General features: G+C 42.0%; 1 non-coding gene across 1 annotated transcript; it reads right to left on the bottom strand.

The window, feature by feature from the left end:
* Nucleotides 1–442: 442 nt before the first annotated feature.
* Nucleotides 443–549, bottom strand: LOC149456358 (U6 spliceosomal RNA). Its single transcript, XR_016313893.1, has one exon. It is a non-coding gene; the product is annotated as a U6 spliceosomal RNA (small nuclear RNA).
* Between the last annotated feature and the right edge of the window lie 19,920 nt (nt 550–20,469).

Here is a 20,469-nt window from a genome sequence, read left to right as displayed (position 1 = left end):
GAGCTGCTCAGGCTAAAATTTCTTGGAAAAAACTCCTTTTCCTTTATTTAGGGGTACTTTTTGGCTGCATTTAGAAAGGTTTACTTTATTTAATGTTCTCTTTATGTTTTCCATTTTTAGTGGATTTGATTGTTATTTATGTACTGTTAATGCTACTGATTTTATATTTTGCCTTTTTCCCACTATCTTTTTCTTTCTGTATAAAAAAATGTATTTAAAGTCTGTTGTACCCTTAAAAGCACCAAAACCCTCTTAATGTTGCTTTTATGATTGACCAGGGATATCTCAATTTTGCTTTTCCCTAGAATTTTTGTTAATTGTGGACAGGCTACAATTCTCATCAAATATATCTTTATCCACATTTTCAAAAATTGTAAGATACAAACATTGGTAAAGATATGTAGGTATGACTACCAAAAACGTACGATGTATAGATATAATAAAAAATATGGAACACGTCATGAATTTGTATGTCATCTTTATGCAAAGGCCATGCTAATCTTGTCTGTATTGTTCCAGTTTTATTATATGTGCTGCTGAAGCGGGGACCATGCTATAAATCATAGGAGAGCTTTGTGGATGATGTAGGTAAAAGCTGAGGAGCATTACAACTTTTGGCAACTTTTGCATCTGTTATTTATTTATTTATTCTTTTACTGAATAGAGTTATGCTAGGGCCACCCACACATGCCTCTCTCCTTCTTACAACTTCTGTCATTTGATAGAGGTTGTACAAACAGATGTCAAGGAACTTCAATAAGACCTCAAACCAGCATATTTATTCTGTTCTGTCAAACCCACCTAAAACAAAGACAGCTTCAAAATCAGTGCTTCATTATCTCTCTGTTTGGACTCAATGTCCATCAATTTTTGTAGCCAATTTGTTAACAGTTTTATTTCTGTTTTACTCATTTCTCCAAATATCCAAGCTTCGCCAGCTGCAGGAAGCAAGAGTTATTCCTAGACCATAACTTGCAGCTTTCAATTATTTTAGTACACGGAAAACATTATTAAAGCTTTGCCCCTTTAACCACGTGCACAATGCCCCTTTATCCCTGGTGGAATAGGAACAGGGAGTAGAGCACCCATTTTATCTGCCATATAATGAAGCTGTTAAGGCAGCAAGAGTGACAGGTTAATTATCCTTTATAAAAGGGGGACAAATTGAACTTTGTCTTTCCATCAGTTTTTGATATATCCAGAAGCTCCCAAGAAGCCTGGATGCCACTCTAGTGAATAGACCAGCTAATCCAGTCTGCTAGTCTGTCGTGACCCTTTGTCCCCCACTGGGGCCCTTCCAATATTCTGCACTAGGTTGCTCTATTCCACATTCAACAGATTTGTACACGCTTACAATAAATTCATCTCTAATTTTTTTTCCTCTTTCTCTCTTTCCATATGTTGGCTGACAGCTCTCTCATATAACTGATGGCTAAATTTAAACTCTGAGGAAAATTAACCCGAGTGTTAAACGCAAACAGGATCGGCTCGGAAGAGAGGGAAAGCTTCAATGGCAGATGCCAAACGGCGGAAAAAGCACAGAAATTAACGGAGCCTCGGCAGTGACAAGCTGTCAACCAGCTTGATAGCTCTTGCAAGAGCTTCAGTCCCACTCAAGTTGGCCAGAGGGCAGCACAAACAAGTCCTGCTTTTCAAAAAAGGACCGCAGGAGGCTTGACAGTAACGTTAACTAGATCATGGAAAGTTCATGGTCAAACGAGAGGAAATTTGCAGCGCTTTGCACTATCCATAGTTCATCCACAGCTTTGCTGGGAATTGAAACTTCGAGCACTTTTAACCTTTCATGTCCTGGATGAAAAAAAAACATTGCTCCACACAGTGGGGGACGTGTAGAACATAAAAAAGAGGTATAGTAAGTTTGGATTAATGATAAGATCAGAATGATAAGGAAAGCAGGTTCTTTTTTTTTTAACTTTAGGTTTTTCAAATTTTCTGCTACAATATTTTTTTTTACTTTCCAAAAGAATACACCAGAGCACAATACAGTAATGTTTACATCGGTTTACGAGCCCAACCAAATTGTTAGACAAATACAAGACTAAATTCAATTAGGGCAAGCATACATGCAAATATTGAAGAGTATTAATCAGTATGTCTTAAATGGCTGTAGTTTAGTGCTCACAGTGTAGTGCTCACAGCTTAAGGTTGGTGACAAACATCAAGGTAAAAGGCCAGGTAGAACCAAAGCTACAAAACCAACATTAGAAAAAGATGGGGAGGAAAAATAGTATATAGTGAAATGGAGAAGAAATCAAAGAAGGGGGTAGGAACAGAAAATTAAAGGAAGAGAGGGGAGGGGGTGCTAGAATAAATGGCCGTTTTTAATTAGTTTACATTTAAATCTTGTAAAACAAAATTGTAAAGAAAATCAAACAAAGGAACAAAGAACATGTCTTTAATATTTCTGGATGTTCTTATTTTCCTATAAGTAGAACTATAGGCAAAACTTTTTTTTCAATTTGATTAGAGTAAGGGAGGGTTATAACCCCTGTCAGTTAAATTTTTGCTATCTGTGTCCTATTGGGAAGATTTACCTTCACTTCCCGTCCCATAGCCAAAATAGGAAGTGAGTGAAAAACCCTGCAAATTAGGGGGAATTCCTATAATGAAGGCAAATATGTTGCCATCCAAACTGAAAAAACAGGATTTTTGCTTGTGCATGTTTGGATGATTAGAGTGAGCATAGTCCAAGGTGATTCACTAAACTAGCTGAACACCTTACATAGTTACATAGTTAGTCTGGCTGAAAAAAGACAAAAGTCCATCCAGTTCAACCATTAAAAAAAAAAAGTTATAATCCTATACCCACAGTTGATCCAGAGCAAGGCAAAAAAAAAAACCCCAACAAGGCATGATGGAATTTGCTCCTGTAAGGAAAAAAAAATCCTTCCTGATCCCCCGAGAGCAATCGGATATTCCCTGGATCAACTTTACCTATAAGTGTTAGTATCCAGTTATATTCTGTGTATCTAAGAAAGAATCCAGGACTTTTTTAAAGCAATCCACTGAGCTGGCCAGAACCAACTCTTGAGGGAGTCTTTTCTACATTTTCACAGCTCTCACTGTGAAGAAACCTTTCCGTGTTTGGAGATTACATTTCTTTTCCTCCAGACGTAAACAGTGCCCCCTTGTCCTCTGTGAAGACCTCAGGGTGAATAGCTCTACACCAAGTTCACTATATGAACCACTGATGTATTTATACATGTTGATCATATCCCCCCTTAATCTCCTTTATAAACCTTCTAAATCATTACTAAAGCTAACCTATTACGTATAAAGAGTTCCCACACCCGTGTAAAGAATTCAACTTTTCTTACATTTACTGGTATTGTATGTGATTTTGCTCTGTGTCTGTGACCCTTTAAAGAGTATTAAGAGTATGTAAAGCCACATGTATTTTTTTTTAGTCCCCCTACACATGACTGACTATTCAAAATTAATACAGTTACACCTTATTTACTGGATCAAGTGGCATTCTCTACTGCTTTAGTAAATAAACATCAAAATGTAAATTCTATTGGCAGCACTGGAAGTTATAATATATTTTATTATATAGAATGGGTAAAATGCGTTTTAGTCAGTGGGAAAGCATGTTCAACAATGTATTCAGCTTACCAATCCTTAGATGTGGTGGCTGTATTAGTTTTCTTTTTTTTCCTTAAAGTGTTACTAAACCCACAACAGTAAAATCAGTCTGTATAAGCTGTGAAGCATGCTTTTTATACTCACTGTGGAAGCTAAGTGATTAATCCTCTGCATTGTGCACTGTTGGCGCTATATAAATCCTGTATAATAATAATAATAATTTAATGGCTCCTGAGGGTCACTCTCAATTATCCTGGACCTGTTCTTGTGCCAAAATTTGCTCCTCTTTAAAGTGGAATTCCAGTCAAATGCTAACCCCCAGTCAAAAGGCTAAACTTGCTTTCACCCCCATTCTAATCCTGTAAAGAAAAGATCCCTATACTTACCTATTTTAAAGCTGCTCCGGTCTGGTCTCCAGCGGAGGCTTCTGTGTGCAGGAGAGAAAGGCAATGGCTGGAAATGCCTAGGAGATGACGTCACCTATAGACTTACTATGGGACATCCGTTGTCTGCTGCCCCTCCTCTACACAGAAGTCACCACTGACAGCTGATCCTAAAACTGGAGCGGATCAGCTTCAGAATAGGTAAGTATAGGGATCTTTTCTTTAAAACATTAGATAGAATAGGTTTAGACTGGGGGTGGGAGTAGGTTTAGCCTTAGTTAGCTTTTGACTGGAATTCTACTTTAACCTAATTATTTTACAATTTTTCACAGAAAAAAAAATCAGATGGTGAAAAAAGTAGAAAAAATACAAAGAACACTAAATGAAATAAACTGAACTTTCTTAAACACATTCTTCAAAAAAAGTAAATAAAGCATAAAAAAGATTCTAACTTTTGCTTTTAAGCACCTAAGCAGGTAAGGTAGTGAAATTCATACTTTCAACCCACCAACAACAGAACTAACAATGTTGAGACAAATTAAAAAAAAAAAATATATATATGTATATACTATATATATACACACACACACACACACATATATATATATATATATATATATATATATATATATATATATAGTAGTATATATTTGATGGACCTTCAACAATTGCTGATGCACATAAAAGTATGTTCAGGACTGCAGGTTAGTCTGATTCACTGACAGGGCTGGATGTCATTGTACGGCAGGGGCTCAGATTTGTTTGGTGCACTTTTTCAGCCGTGTTCCAGATAAAGCTCTCATCACTCCTCAGTGCTTACAGCTACCTCTCCTGGGAAAGGCAAGGACTAGAGGAACAGTGACCTCCCCAACAGCCACTGTCTGCCTGCGTCTGCCTGACTGTCCATAAATGCCCAAAGCCTACCCACACTCCCCACAAATTGCTCTCTTACTGCCACTGCTCACTTTTCATTCCCTTTTCTACCTATTTCCATAGGAGACACCAACTTTAAAGGGCTTTTGCAGAAAGAACACAATATATATCTTTATATTACATTGCTCTTTACAGATAAGCCCTCTATAAATCCTATTAAAGTGTAGAGGTTTGAATGCATGTATGAAGTTTCAATTGCTAGGTCCTAGTCTAAAAGGGTACGTATAGTGTATTTTAAGTGAACACTTATTAAAGAAGAAGCTTGGGGTTTATAAAAAATAAACACACATATTCACCTCTATGCTGCAGCAGCAGTGTGATGCTTCAGTTGTCCCACCTCGGCTCTAAGACCAAGAACTGAGCGATCACTTGATTGCTGATCGCTCAGTTCTCAGTCTGCTTGGGGGGAAGAGCAGTGACTGCCAGTCACTGCTCTCTGCTCTGTTCCTGCACAGCTCACTGGAGCACTGGGCAGGAGAGGGGGTGGGCACAGATGACTTTGGTCCTTAGCCATGTGCTGAGAGGTGGAGCCAGCTGTCAATCAGGCAATTGGGTGGTTCCCGATAATATTGTAGGAATCCTTCCAGAGTCTAGAGTGGCTCCATTACATTAGCTGAGAGCAGGGGCGGACTGATCATTTGGAAACTCGGGCACTGCCCGAGGCCCCAGGGTCAGTAAGGGGCCCCATGAGATGCCCCTGGTACCTTTTTCATAGGCTTTTTTGAGTTTGGGCAAGGACACAGGGGCCCCATGATCTTCTATTGCCCGGGGGCCCCATGAGTTGTCAGTTTGCCCCTGGCTGAGAGGAAGCAATAATGCACTCAGCTAATTCAGCTAACTATGGTCACAGGAGAGCAAAAGTAAGTGCACTCCTGTGATCCATCAGAGAAGTACAGTATGACCAAAAAGTTTTGGCCATACTTCTCTTTTAAGAGTTATTTTTGCAGTATTTGCTTCAAAGTGGTTGCAAAGGCATACTATGCATGAAAGTAAAAAACATTCTGTATGCAGCAGCCCCCCCCTCCCCCCCCCCCCCCCAGCCCATCTAATACCTAAGCCCATCACGATCCAGCCTTGTGCATGAGATCCTCGGCTCTACGGGGCCTCTCCCTCCTCATTGACTGAGATCAGTACCAGCTACTGAGCCAATGGGAAGAGAGAGGGTGTGGGGCCGACCCGCAGCCCTGTGTGTAATTGGACATGCAGAGCAGCGGCTTGAGAGCTAGTCGGCTTAGGTACCCTCATAGCAAGCTGGTTGTTCTGGGGGCACCCGGCAGGAGGGAAGGGCCAGGAGCACCGACGGGGGACCCGAGAAGAGGAGTATCAGGGCTGCTCTGTGCAAAATCACTGTACAGAGCTTGATAAGTATAAAATATCTGCTATTAAAAAAAAAAAAGAAAAAAAAATTATTACTTTAAAATCCAACTGAACCTTTAGTTTAAATCAGCTAAATGCATCAGAACAAAAGGTGTGCAAAGTTTTAGAGTTTTAGAGTGTTCTTTAGAAAGCAGATGAGTATTAAAGCCTGTCCCTTGCCAGCATGCTGTAGAGAAAGATCATTGCTGTCTGTGTGGAAGTCGTAGTCCCTGTGCAGACGTCCGACCCCCCCCCCCCCAAACTTCTGATCATCAGAAAACATGAGCTTTACCAATTGCAGGGCTATGTATCTGACTCAGCAGGGGACATGTCAGGCCTCAGCAGAGACCACTGCTTCCCTACAGAGAGAAACTATCCTTCTCTACAGTATACCAGCAGGGGACATTTTTTTCTACTCAGGCTGTGGCTGCTGTTAAAGAAAACAAGCTGATAGTACTAAATTTACTCATGTTCTATGCACCTGGAATGTATTTAGCTGAATTTTTTGTAATAAATTTAGAAATTCAAAACTTAATAAATTCAAAACAATAATTAATTCTGTGAGAATATTTTTAATATTGCCTATTGTAATACTTTTATTGTAAGCCAGTCAGAGGTAAGTCAAACTCTAAATTTTAAATTCTTTAAAATCCTAAAATTTAAAATTCAAATTTTTCATGAACCAAAAGTACATGTTAGCTTCCCCAAACCACATTATTATTTTAAGAAATAAAATAATCTTAGTATTGCTATTCTTTCAGGCTGCTTTCAAACTGCTCCATTGAAAAAACACAATAAAAATGCATATGCATTTTTCCACATTTTTGATATGTTCACGTTTTCTGGTTTAAAGATTTTTTTACACTTGAAAGAATATTTGTATGTTAAAATATTAGATTTTTTTTAGTTATTACACCTTTTATTGTTTGAATTGGTTTTGCTTAAAATTAATTTTAACTAACTAAAAAAAAAACTTTATGTACTGTTTGGTGGACTATGTTTGATCATATTGATCAGAAGATTTATTGGCTATGAACTTTCACATTGAAGATTATTCTTACAGTATTTAATCAGCACTGCAATTATGTTTTCATCATATCTGACCCCAATCAAGCACCTGTGCAACTTGGACCCAAAACACGCACCAAAAATGCAATGTAGATGTGTTTCTGATGTGTTTTTGGTGCGTTTTCTATAGAATTCAATGGAAGATGTGTTTTTGGTGTGCTTTTGAAAAGCGCACCAAAGATGCAGCATACAAGACTTTTAGGGTAGAGTTACACATGCATCTAAATTATCTTTCCTCTGAAGCCCAATCTGCATTCAGATCGTGCTTCAGAGGCTACTGACAGGCAGTGAGGAAGGGATGTGATGCCTCCTCATCACCTGTTTTAAGCCATTTTTGCCGTTGGGTCGAGTAAACCTTGCTATGGTAGTGAAGTAATCATTGTGGAGGTAAATACCCCTATCTGCTGCCTATTGCAGCTTAATGGCTGCAAAAACATAGCTCTCCCTGCCACCGTCTCCCAACTTAACATCTAAATGGAGCCCTAAAAATGCACGACACCTGCAGTGCACTGGTGTGAAGAGTTCCATAGGATTTAAAGGGATACATTTTGCATGCATTTTTCTTTTACATGTTTTACCCCCAAAAAAATGGATCAGTGTAAAAGGGCCCTAAATGCCATCACCCCTTCTCTATCATCTTTGCCCAAATCTTATACCTACCTGTTCCTGTGCCTCTGAGACTTTCATTGTAGGGCTTGCTGGGAGCCACTACTAAATTTTCTGGACTCCTCTTCTTGTATGTTGCAATCTCGATTCATTCCTATAAAAAGACCATCCACCATCCTAAAAGTTCTTTTCTTCCATATTATAGTACGTTGCCACAGAAGACAAATTTTGAGCTCCTAATAAACCTTTAGAGACAGAAAAAAACTTCCTGTACAAGTCCTCATGATGAAGATGCTGTTCTATAATTTGTTTTTGCTAAGAAATATCAGCAGGAACCTAATATAATATAATTAGCATAATCCTCCTCACACTAGAAATCTCGCTTCTGCTGAATTATGCTCATGATATGAAAATACATCCTAATGTTTGGTGGTGTAAGGACCGTCTTCGTCTGCTGTCTGTAAAAGGTGGCCTTCCTTCCACCCTGTTCTCTCTACAGTCTGCTCTATACCTGGCAATTTCTGTTTTATATAATGAAAAACTGAGGTTGATTTTACTAGAGAAGTAGACAATTTTCACATAACAAAGCAAAATAGTTTTCACTTTTAATACCAAATCATGTGCAGGGTGAAAAAAAAGGATTTGCACATTTTGGATGATTAAAGTGTTTGTAAGCTCCATTTTAAAATTTTGTTTATGTAGAAGAATTTGTATAATAAGCCTGTAGAGCTTACTATTTTCAATTACTTTTATTGGTACAGAATAAAAATTACCTTTTGACCGCTCCAGTTTTTTATTTATATTTCCTAATGGAAATACTAGTTCCTGTTGCAGTGGTAGCATTGTGATCTCTGCATGTGAGCTCTTACATTGGAACTAAAGGCAGCCATGCCAACACACAGCATGCATGATAGTTCCAGCGTCATCACCCCCATCCTGCAATTGTCAGCCAATAGTGCTTCAGTGATAGCAACTGAATGGGCAGCAAAGATTATTATTATTATACAGGGTTTATATAGCGCCAACAGTTTGCACAGCGCTTATATATATAGGGGAGACAGTACAATTACAATACATTTCAGTACAGAAGGAATAGCAGGGCCCTGCTCGTGGAGCTTACAATCTAAAGGAAGGGGGAGGTGATACAAAAGGTGATAGCTGCGGGGGATGATCTGGTGGAGGTGATTCAAGTACCGTTCTTAGGTGGAGGTGGGGTAGGCTTCCCTGAATAAGTGAGTTTTCAAAGATCGCCTAAAGGCAGACAGGGTGGGGGCTGACCGGACATGCTGCGGTAGGGAGTTCCAGAGGATAGGAGAGGCTCTGGAGAAGTCCTGGAGACAAGCGTGGGAGGAGGTGATTAGGGAGCTAGAGAAGAAGATATCTTGGGAGGAGCGGAGTGGGCGATTTGGGTGGTATCTGTGTATGAGGTTGGCGATGTAGCTAGGGGTGGTGAAGATAGGGATTGTAAGGTGGAAAGCGAGTTTAGGAATTTTATCTTTTGACTCAGCAATGATATCACAGAGGCTGGACAACACCAAGCAACCCACCTCAGATTCTGCTTGCTTACAGGACTGGCCCAGTAGAGGCCTAGAGCAGAATAGCAGTGACATGACTGCAAAATAAATAACCCAAAAAATGACATGCTTGTAGGTTAATTGTCTCCTGTCTAAATTGGCCCTAGTATGTGTATGTATGAATGTGAGTTAGGGACATTAGATTGTAAACTCCTTGAGGGCAGGGACTGATGGGAATGTACAATATATATGTAAAGTGCTGCATAAATTGTTGGCACTATAGTAACTGTAAAAAATGTAGCGCTACGCTTGTTTGGGCCATTGTGTAGTGCAGCAATGGGCAAACTATACGGCCCGGTGGACCTTTTAATCCGGCCCGCGGATGTGGCTGTCAGGATGTGTGTAGGCGGGGCAGCATGACGAACGTGAGGGGAGGGGAGCTAGGCTCCTCTCACAGTCCGCCCTGAAGACCGGAACGGCGCGGGAACACGGCGAGAGGAACGCGCGGAGCAAAGGTAAGTGAATTGACACAGGGGGGACTTGGGGACTTAATATGGGGGATGAATTAATATGGGAAATGAATTACTATAGGGGGGATGAATTACTATATGGGGGATGAATTACTATATGGGGGATGAATTACTATGGGGGATGAATTACTATATGGGGGATGAATTACTATGGGGGATGAATTACTATGGGGGATGAATTACTATATGGGGGATGAATTACTATATGGGGGATGAATTACTATAGGGGATGAATTACTATATGGGGGATGAATTACTATGGGGGATGAATTACTATATGGGGGATGAATTACTATGGGGGATGAATTACTATATGGGGGATTAATTACTATGCTTACTATGGGAGAATATTACTATACTTACTATGGATGACACATACACATCATTCATCTACTCTTGGTCCGGCCCCCGGGTCCAATATATGAACCCAATGCGGCCCTCAAGTCAAAAAGTTTGCCCACCCCTGGTGTAGTGGGTACTCCTAAGCCCAGCAGCAGGTATTTTTCACACAGACTTGCATCCAAAGACAATGACCAATCCATGTGCTTATATTGTTTTATTAGAGGACATTAACTTGGATAGGGATTATGGGATGCCCAGTTTGGCTTGAATCAATGGAAGGGGGACACTTCCTTCCTATGTACAAAGGCAGATCCTGAACTATTCTTTTCCTGAAATCCATCAGTTGTTGAGGATCAGTAGCAGCTGCCCTTTACAGACAAAGAACTAGCAGCCCCTCAAAAATCACTTTGCTTCTTGTAGCTACATGCAGAGACGTCTTCTCTCTCCCTATAGAGCTGCTCCCAGCGCCACAATCTGCAAGCCTTAGAAAGCTTTCTACATGTGGCACTCTTGTAGATTCCAGAGTGTACTACAGTACTCACATTGTCCTCCTTGCTGCTCCAGGTCTTGATCCCATCCACACCTCTCCGCAAAATGTATCCTTCGGAGCCAGCCCAAACCCAGCCTAGAGGCCACCCCCCCCCGACCTAGGGGACCCCACTTAGGCACCGACAGTCTCCTCAGGACTCCATCTTCCACCCAACTCCTCTGTCAACCTGACTCTTCCATACTTATAGGCCAGTCCATCACTCTACCAGGGCCTCCAAACCTGGGATTGGCCGGACCTCGCACAAATATGCAGATTAAGCCTCCACCCCTTCCTGCATACCGACTTCTGAAAGGTTCTATATTCTTCCAGGGTCAGGAAGAGACAAAAGAGCCACAACCTGCTAAGTCATCCAGCTGCGCTGCAATAACCTGACCTTAATCACATGACTCACCGAACTACCGTGAGTCATACACAATGATTTTGCCTAACAAACTACACTATTCTAGTAGCACACTAGAGGTTGCTACACTCATGGTGTGGGGCTGTTTTTCAGCATACGGTACTGGCAAACTTCATGTCGTTGAAGGAAGGATGAATGGAAAAAGCCAAGACATTCTTGATAAAAATATGCTGTCATCTACCAGGATGATGAAGATGAAACAAGGGTGGACATTTCATCAAGACAATGATCCCAAACACAAAGCCAAGGAAACTCTCAATTGGTTTAAAAAAAAAAATAAAGCTGCTGGAATGACCAATGACCTGACTTGAATCCAATAGAAAATCTATGGAAAGAACTAAAGATCAGAGTTCACAGAAGAGGCCCACGGATCCTTCAAGATTTGAAGATTTGAAGACTGTTTGTGTGGAAGAATGGGCCAAAATCACACCTGAGCAAGGCATGCCACTAGTTTCTCCATACAGGAGGCATCAATTGAGATGAGTCTCAATTGGTTTAAAAGAAAATAAAGCTGCTAGAATGGCCCAGCAAATCACCTGAAATTAATACAATAGAAAATCTATGGAAAGATCTAATGATCAGAAGAGGCCCACAGGACCTTCAAGATTTGAAGATTGTGTGAAAGAATGGCCCAAAATCATACCTGAGCAATGCATGCGGCTAGTTTTTCCATACAAGAGGCATCTTGAAGCCGTCATTGCCAAAAAAGGACTTTGTACGAAGTATTACATAAATTTCAGTTAGCGAGTGCAATACCTTTTCCCTGTGTCAGCCCATTTTATTACACATAATGTAATTGCTGAACTTATTTGTTTTGGTTTCCTTGTATGTATGGATTGCATGAGTTGTTACTGACATGTGGTGAAAATTTCATGTCAATAGCACCTTTAGAAATATATTTACTGGGAAAAATGGTGACGTGTTCAATAGTTATTATACCCGCTGTGTATATGTATATATATATATATATATATATATATATATATATATATCCTAACCACAGGTTCCTGCAGCTAGAAAGTTTGTTAGGCCAATCACAGATTACTAGTAAGGAAATATGCAAACATTTTTTCTTGTTGAAGCACCTCCCTCTTAAGGGAAGCCCTTCAACAAACTGTAGAAAAGTAAATGTCAGTAAAAATCACATAGTCCCAATGCTGCATGGAGGACAGCCGTCTATGATAAACCTGCAAAAGGAAGAAACAAATATACAACCCTCACACTGGCTAAACTGTCTACATAGTCTGCTAGCAGGGGGTTATAATCCCTCTAACAGAGAACTTTTTACACACAAGAGTCTCTGAAGGAGGAGCCCCTCCATAGTATCAGTCTCTTTAAAAATGTCCTGGGCCTTGTCACCAAATCTCTCCCGAAATATCAGGTCATAGGGGAAAAGAAAATGGTGGGTGGCATGATTCGGCCCGGCAGTTTAACAAAGAAATAGGATTTTTTTTTTCCAAGCGCTTCACCAGTACAACTCAGGATTCAGTAATCTGGTGATTTCTCCATTATGCCACAAGTAGTTCTTGTTGGGCCGGCCGGCCTCAGTGATGACCACTCAATCCTTGTAGATGGCCCTTCCTTTGCTCCACTCCAACTGGATGTCTTGGAACTGGGCCAACACATCAGGGTTAGGGGACCCCCTTTGGGACTTAGGAACATGCAAATAGTCCCAAATCAGCTCTTCTTCCCAATAGGAGCAGGAGGTTTCCATGGTGTCCATAACATCTGCAGAGACATACTGTATGGGAAGTCCAATCCCCTCTCCAATACGGTTCTCCATTGTACATCCTTTTGGAACCTGGAGAATCTGGGGAGCTTCCTGCATTTTCCCCTTCAGGGTAGTACGCAAGCCTGTGGGGACCAGGTAATCTACAGCTCGTAGGCCAAGTCCTGGTCCTCTTTCCTGCCCTTTGTGTACCATGGCCGTTTGATGATGGACATGGATTTAGTCCAGTCTGTCTGGTTGCTGTCTCTCTACAGGGGTCACTGGTGACTCCACTCTGGTCACCCATCATGTCTGGTCAGGGGCAACGGTGCTCTCCCTTCGTCCAGGTTCCCATCCAGATAGTCCCTCGTGCAGGTCAGTGATGTCCTGAGCATCCCCCAGTGCTATTCTTCATCTGAATCACTCTCCAGGGAATACTCTGTCTCTATCTCTAGGGGCCTGAACTCAGTTTTCAGTCTGGGAGATCCACAATCAATCAAGTCCCAATTGTCACTCCCCACCTGCTCACCTGAGGATATGCAGACACCTGAGCTTGGTTCCTTCTGTGTGGGGGTGACAGGGCGAACTTCAGCAGCCTACCTCTCCTGGGGAACAACAAAAGTAGTGGCGGATACCTGACCGACTATAGGATCGCATACCACACACATCTTGCCTTCCTCCCGGCCAACCGGGACTCCTCCACGCACAGTCCTGAACTTAGATCCACCGAGTAGATGACCGGTGGCAGGTCGCTGGGTACCAGTCTCATCAGTATCTCGTCAAAGTGCCCACACTGTAGCCAGATTACAATCACTGCAGTGGGTCTCCAGAAATCAGGACATACCAGGCATAGCCTCTGCACTCCATCAACTATGCTGAGGGCGAATCCTCCTCGGTGTTCCAAACGCACACTGGTATCCACCATCCAATGGTCTGGGCAGACTTTAAGGTGCAGCCACGCCCCCCACTCAGACTTGTTGACGCCAGCGGCACTATTCTTCAGGATATTACCGACGCTTGTGTTAACCCTTGCTCAGCCGAGCAAACATGTACTGACTGGGTTGCAGGCTCAAGAAATACTGTTTCCTAGAAGGAATACAGGAACAGTCCACTGGTTTTTGCAGAAAAACACACTACGCTACTCTAGTAGCACACTAGAGGGTATTACATAAATAAATAATAAAAGGTACATTCAGCTATTTTTAATTCTGTTAGAACTCACTGGGGTTGGGGTATTAACAGCAAATCGAATGTTCCCTTTGCAAGGGAAGTTGTATTTTGCAATGTGATTTTTCTCAGAGCTTAGTAAATGCAGGGAAATTTCACTTCACAAAGAATGCCTAATAATGTGCAAAGAAAATATAAAAAACTAAAGAAAACATATTTGCTTGCACAGGATGGAATGGAAATCAGCAGAGCTTAACCTCTTTCACTGAGCTCTGGGGAAAATTCCCCTAGTAAACCAACCAACCAAAACCCCATTGTGTACTACATTTTTACATACTCTCTATCTTTTTTGTCTACACATCCTTTAACATGTCCACATTGCATTGTTAATTTAATATTATACCTAGATATATATAATGTATATGATACTGCCAATAACCAAGGATGAAACTGTATGTAGCACCCTTTTAGTGTAGAGTAGGCTGCTAGTCAAATTTAGTTTAGCTCCACTGTAATCAGAGGAGCGGGGGTTGTTTAATTAAGGCTGCACAGTGTTTTCCAGGCTGCTGATCTGTTACGTACTCCTGTCTTCTAATCTAGAGGATTCTAGAACATAGTGGGAAGAAGAACAGGGCATGCAGCCTGAATATCTATGGGACTCCAGCCAATCCTTGGGGAGGAGCATCCAGTAGGTGATGAGCTCATTAGTACTGAGACCTGAGCAGCCGTGTGCAGTGTTCCTGAGTCCAGTTCTGCAGGAGGAGACCCCTGTGCTGGGGCTCTGTCTCCCTGGGCAGAAGTCTGGTAGGAAGCTGTCAGGAACACACAAAGGTCCCAGCTTGGCTTAGCTGGGGTGCCTATTCACAAGTTCAAGTCTTGGCGTCAATTTGGGTCTGGAGAAGCTTACTGGAAAGAGCCAGGAGGAAGTTGTGGGAGAGAGTCAACATCTTCCTGGTGGATATCTGCAGGAGGCAACCGATGATCCTGTGGCATCTGAATAAATGACCCCCAGCGCTGAAAAGTAGTGATCGTGTGTAGCTTTTAAACTCTGGAAGGAATACAGGTCACCATCAACATAGAGATTGATTTTTGTGCACTATGCAGTCAGAAGTTGTGTCCTGTGCAGCTAGAAGTTGAGTACTCAAGTTGTTCAGTTTAACAGTTTAGGTGTGTCCCATGCTCCCTATCCATATCCAAGTTGCTTGCTCTTTATCAATAAAAACCCTCAGAAATAACCCCTAGACCAGTGGTTCTTAACCTTGTTGGAGGTACTGAACCCCACCAGTTTCATATGCGCATTCACCGAACCCTTCTTAATTGGAAAAATAAAATATGATTTTTAAAATTCAAAACATAGGTATATATTTATACATAGGTGCACAAAATGAACAAAACCGTTAAGAACAAAGAACAAAACCATTAAAACATGATTTTCACACAAAAACAAAAACATAATAATGAATATTTACTGCACGAATCATATGAGTCGGGTGTGGGTCTTCACCTCTGCCGAACCCGCGAGACTGACTCACTGAACCCCTGGGGTTCGATCGAACCCAGGTTAAGAACCACTGTTTTATAGTAATTCATCCCCCATAGTAATTCATCCCCCATATAGTAATTCATCCCCCATATAGTAATTCATCCCCCATAGTAATTCATCCCCCCTATAGTAATTCATCCCCCATATAGTAATTCATCCCCCATAGTAATTCATCCCCCATATAGTAATTCATCCCCCATATAGTAATTCATCCCCCTTATAGTAATTCATCCCCCATAGTAATTCATCCCCCCTATAGTAATTCATCCCCCATATAGTAATTCATCCCCCATAGTAATTCATCCCCCATATAGTAATTCATCCCCCATAGTAATTCATCCCCCATATAGTAATTCATCCCCCATAGTAATTCATCCCTCATAGTAATTCATCCCCCATATAGTAATTCATCCCCCATATAGTAATTCATCCCCCATAGTAATTCATCCCCCATATAGTAATTCATCCCCCATATAGTAATTCATCCCCCATAGTAATACATCCCCCATATAGTAATTCATCCCCCATAGTAATTCATCCCCCATATAGTAATTCATCCCCCATAGTAATTCATCCCCCATAGTAATTCATCCCCCATAGTAATTCATCCCCCATATAGTAATTCATCCCCCATATAGTAATACATCCCCCATATAGTAATTCATCCCCCATATAGTAATTCATCCCCCATATAGTAATTCATCCCCCATAGTAATTCATCCCCCATATAGTAATTCATCCCCCATATAGTAATTCATTCCCCATAGTAATTCATCCCCCATATAGTAATTCATCCCCCATATAGTAATTCATCCCCCCTATAGTAATTCATCCCCCATATTAATTCATCCCTTATATAGTAGTAGTAAGTAAGTAGCAAGTAGTAAGCCAAGTCCCCCCCCCTGTGTCAATTCACTTACCTTTGCTCCGCGCGCTCCTCTCGCCGTATTCCCGCGCCGTTCCGGTCTTCAGGGCGGACTGTGAGAGGAGCCTAGCTCCTCTCACGTTCGTCACGCTGCCCCGCCTACACACATCCTGACAGCCAATCACTGGCTATCAGGATGTGAGTGGCAGCGAGACTGGCCAATCATTGCATTTTTTTTTTTGGATCACGCTGCAGAGTCCCTGCCGCCCGAGAGGAGGGAGGGGAGCGGGCGCCCGGCACACAAGAGCCGCATTAAAGCGTGTAAAGAGCCGCATGTGGCTCGCGAGCCACGGCTTGCCGACCACTGGGCTAAGCGATGTTGCGTGACCACCTGCAGCCAATGATGGACAAGCGGGGCATGCCATCACGAATCATATGAGTCGGGTGTGGGTCTTCACCTCCGCCGAACCCGCGAGACTGACTCACCGAACCCCTGGGGTTCGATCGAACCCAGGTTAAGAACCACTGCCCTAGACTGTTCATTGGAGCCAGAGGAAGAGTGCAGAAATGCTTTATATGTTTCTGGCCCTGCCGCATCTGATGTTCACATCCTAAATGAAAGTAGATTCTGTGACAAAAGGTGTCAGCAAGTGACATCAGACGCTGGCCATTTTGATTAACCTGCTCCTTTTATGTAAGCATATTTTATGGTAATAAAGCGCTGTTTTGGAGTAATATTGCACTATGAGCTTTATGTTTTACTACACATATTTGGAGGAAATATGAGGAAGGTACATGGATGGTGGAAGATAAAGCTCTAAGTGGAATATGACACTATTTGATGCGTGCTGACATATCATTTTTGTTAAAGTGCATGAGTTTAATCACTTCAAGTCCAGACCAGGGGCGGACTGACAGTAGGGGGGTCAGTAGGGGGCCCCATGAGATGCCCCTTGTACCTTTTTCATAGGCTTTGTAGAGTTTGGGCAAGGACACAGGGGCCCCATGATCCCCTATTGAGGGCCCGGGGTCAGTAGGGGGCCTCATGAGATACCCTTGGTACCTTTTTCATAGGCTTTTTTGAGTTTGGGCAAGGACACAGGGGCCCCATGATCCCTTATTGCCCGGGGGCCCCATGAGTTGTCAGTCCGCCCCTGGTCCAGACACTTTTTTTTTTTTTTGTATTAACAATTTTTATTGGTTTTCAAATAAGTAAATTATAAACAGAACAGAGAGAAACATCGATGGCATAACTACATATAATCATGTCCAATAGAATCATACAAAGTCATACAAAATCAGTGCAGAAACAATCAGGATCTTAGATTCGAGCCGGCAAAGAGGAAATGAAGGAATCCCACGGGAGCCAAATCAACTCAAATACAGCAGACAAACAATTATGTAAAGCAGTCAAATACTCCATCCGTCTTACTTCAGCAATAAGTTTGTACAAAGTCAGCAGTGTGGGGGGAGTAGAAGATAACCAACCCATAGGAATACTTCTCCTGGCCGCGGTCAACACGTGAGCAGCAAGTTTTCTGGCTGGATTAGATAGACCCGGGAATGGCAAGCCCAGCAAAAAATGCAGAGGGTCAAAAGGGAGCGAGGCATGCAGCATTGATTGCAAAAAGGAATGGACATCCTCCGAAAAAGGAACAATAGATTTACAAGTCCAAAAAATATGATAGAGAGAACCTGAATCCTTACCACAGCGCCAGCAGACAGGAGAAGCACTCGGGTTGAAAGCATGAAGAACCTCAGGTGTTTTGTACCATAACATCATAATCTTATAAATGTTTTCCTTAAAAACCACACAAACAGAAGATTTAGATGCATTTACCCAAATATTCTTCCACGTCAGTAAATCAATATCACGTTGTACAAACTGAGACCACCTACGCATGTAAAGGTGAGTTTCATTAGATAAAGGGGATGCAGCCATAAGAATTTTATAAGTATTGGAGATAATACCCCTTTGGTGGGGGCTCTGCATACATAAACGTTCGAAGGGTGTAGGCTTCCCCAGGATCAATGAGGGTGATAGAGTAGAGAAAAAATGGCGTATTTGGAAATATATATATAGGTGATGAGGAGGTAAAGAAGCTTTTTTCTGGAGATCCGGGAATGAATGTAATTTACGAGTCACCGGATGTACCAAGTGACGCAATTGAAAAAGGTTAGATACCACCCAAAGAGACATCCGAGATATGGCCATATTGTCTGGCAGGTTAGGGTTGTAGAGGATATTTGTCAAAGGGGAGCATTCAGAGGCTAGAGTAAATTGAGTCTTACATTTCTGCCATACCGTCAATGAAAATTGCATGGGACCAAGGAATAGATGGCGGAAGGAAGAGATATCCACTGCCGCGGTGGACCAAAGAAGGGAACATGGATGAACTGGGGACAGTTGTAAAGATTCAATCTCAGTCCATGTGTTGGGAGGGTGTTCCGTGGACCATGACAGAAGAAAACTAAGGTGAGTTGCATAATAATACTTGATTATATCCGGCGCTCCCAGACCTCCCCTAGAACGCGGAGAAAGCAGAACAGAACGTGCAATCCTGTGCCGCATATTGTGCCAGATAAAGTGTAGGAAAGATTTCTGAAGCGAGTGAAGCTTGGACATAGGAACGGGAACGGGGAGAGTTGCAAACAAGTACAAGAGTTTGGGTAACACGGTCATTTTTAGAACGTTAATGCGACCGAGAAAAGAGATGGGCAAGGCATCCCAACGTTTCAGAGAGCGAGAGATTGCTATAAACAAAGGGGGGAAATTGGCCTCGTATATGGATTGGTAAGAGAGAGAAATATTAGTACCTAAATATTTTAAAGAGTGTGTGCACCACCGGTAGGGAAAGGCTTCCTGAAGCGAGGACAAAACGATAGGTGAGATATGTATTGGGAGTGCCTCAGTTTTGGACGTATTGACTTTGTAACCTGAAATAGCCCCAAATTGTTTCAAGGACTTATGCAAAATCGGTAAAGAAGTATGGGGACTCGTAAGCGTGAGAAGAATGTCATCTGCAAATAACGATAATTTGTACTCATGGGAATGTGACTGTATCCCGCGAATATCCGGGTTTGACCTAATATCAATGGCTAGAGGTTCCAGACAAAGAATAAACAGTAAAGGAGAGAGTGGGCAGCCCTGACGCGTTCCGTTTGACATCTGAAAGGGAGGCGAGAGAAAAGAAGCTAATCTGACCTGTGAAAGGGGGAATGAATAGAGGGCCTTCAAAGCTGCTACAAATGGACCTTTGAAACCAAATCTCTCCAAGACCATGAACATATAAGGCCAGCTTAAACGGTCGAAAGCTTTTTGAGCGTCCAAGCTTAATAACACTGTAGGGGTAGAGGACCTGTTAACCAGATCAACCAGATCAATAGTTCTCCTAGTGTTATCTGCGGCATGTCTGGCAGGTACAAAGCCCACTTGATCCCTATGTATGATCTTGGAGATGATTCCGGACAATCGGTTGGCTAAAATTTTGGTAAAAATCTTATAATCGGAATTGAGTAGGGCAATGGGACGGTAGTTGTCCACGATAGAATGGTCCTTATCGGGTTTAGGGATGACCGAGATATATGCACGGGAGAATTCAGTCTGAGGTATAATTCCCTTAAAAAGATCGTGATATAGAGAGAGGAGATGCGGTGCCAGAATACCAATAAATGTTTTATAGTAGGAGTAGGGCAATCCGTCCGGTCCCGGAGCTTTACGAGAAGGGAGAAGTTTGATTGTGTCCAGTAATTCCTCTAGGGTAATGTCAGCATTAAGGGTGGCAGTGTCCGAAGGTGAAATACTCGGGAGTGACAATGTATCAAAAAAATTATCAAATAATGACTGTGTGAGGGGTGGGTGCAGGTCCGGGGTTAAACAGTTATACAATTTCCCGTA

The sequence above is a fragment of the Staurois parvus genome, unplaced genomic scaffold (genome assembly GCF_062004578.1).
Source record: "Staurois parvus isolate SC_StPar_1 unplaced genomic scaffold, SC_StPar_1.0 ptg000362l, whole genome shotgun sequence".
Lineage (NCBI taxonomy): Eukaryota > Metazoa > Chordata > Amphibia > Anura > Ranidae > Staurois > Staurois parvus.
Note: the sequence above shows the minus strand (reverse complement) of the source record. Positions and strands in the feature narration are given on the sequence as shown.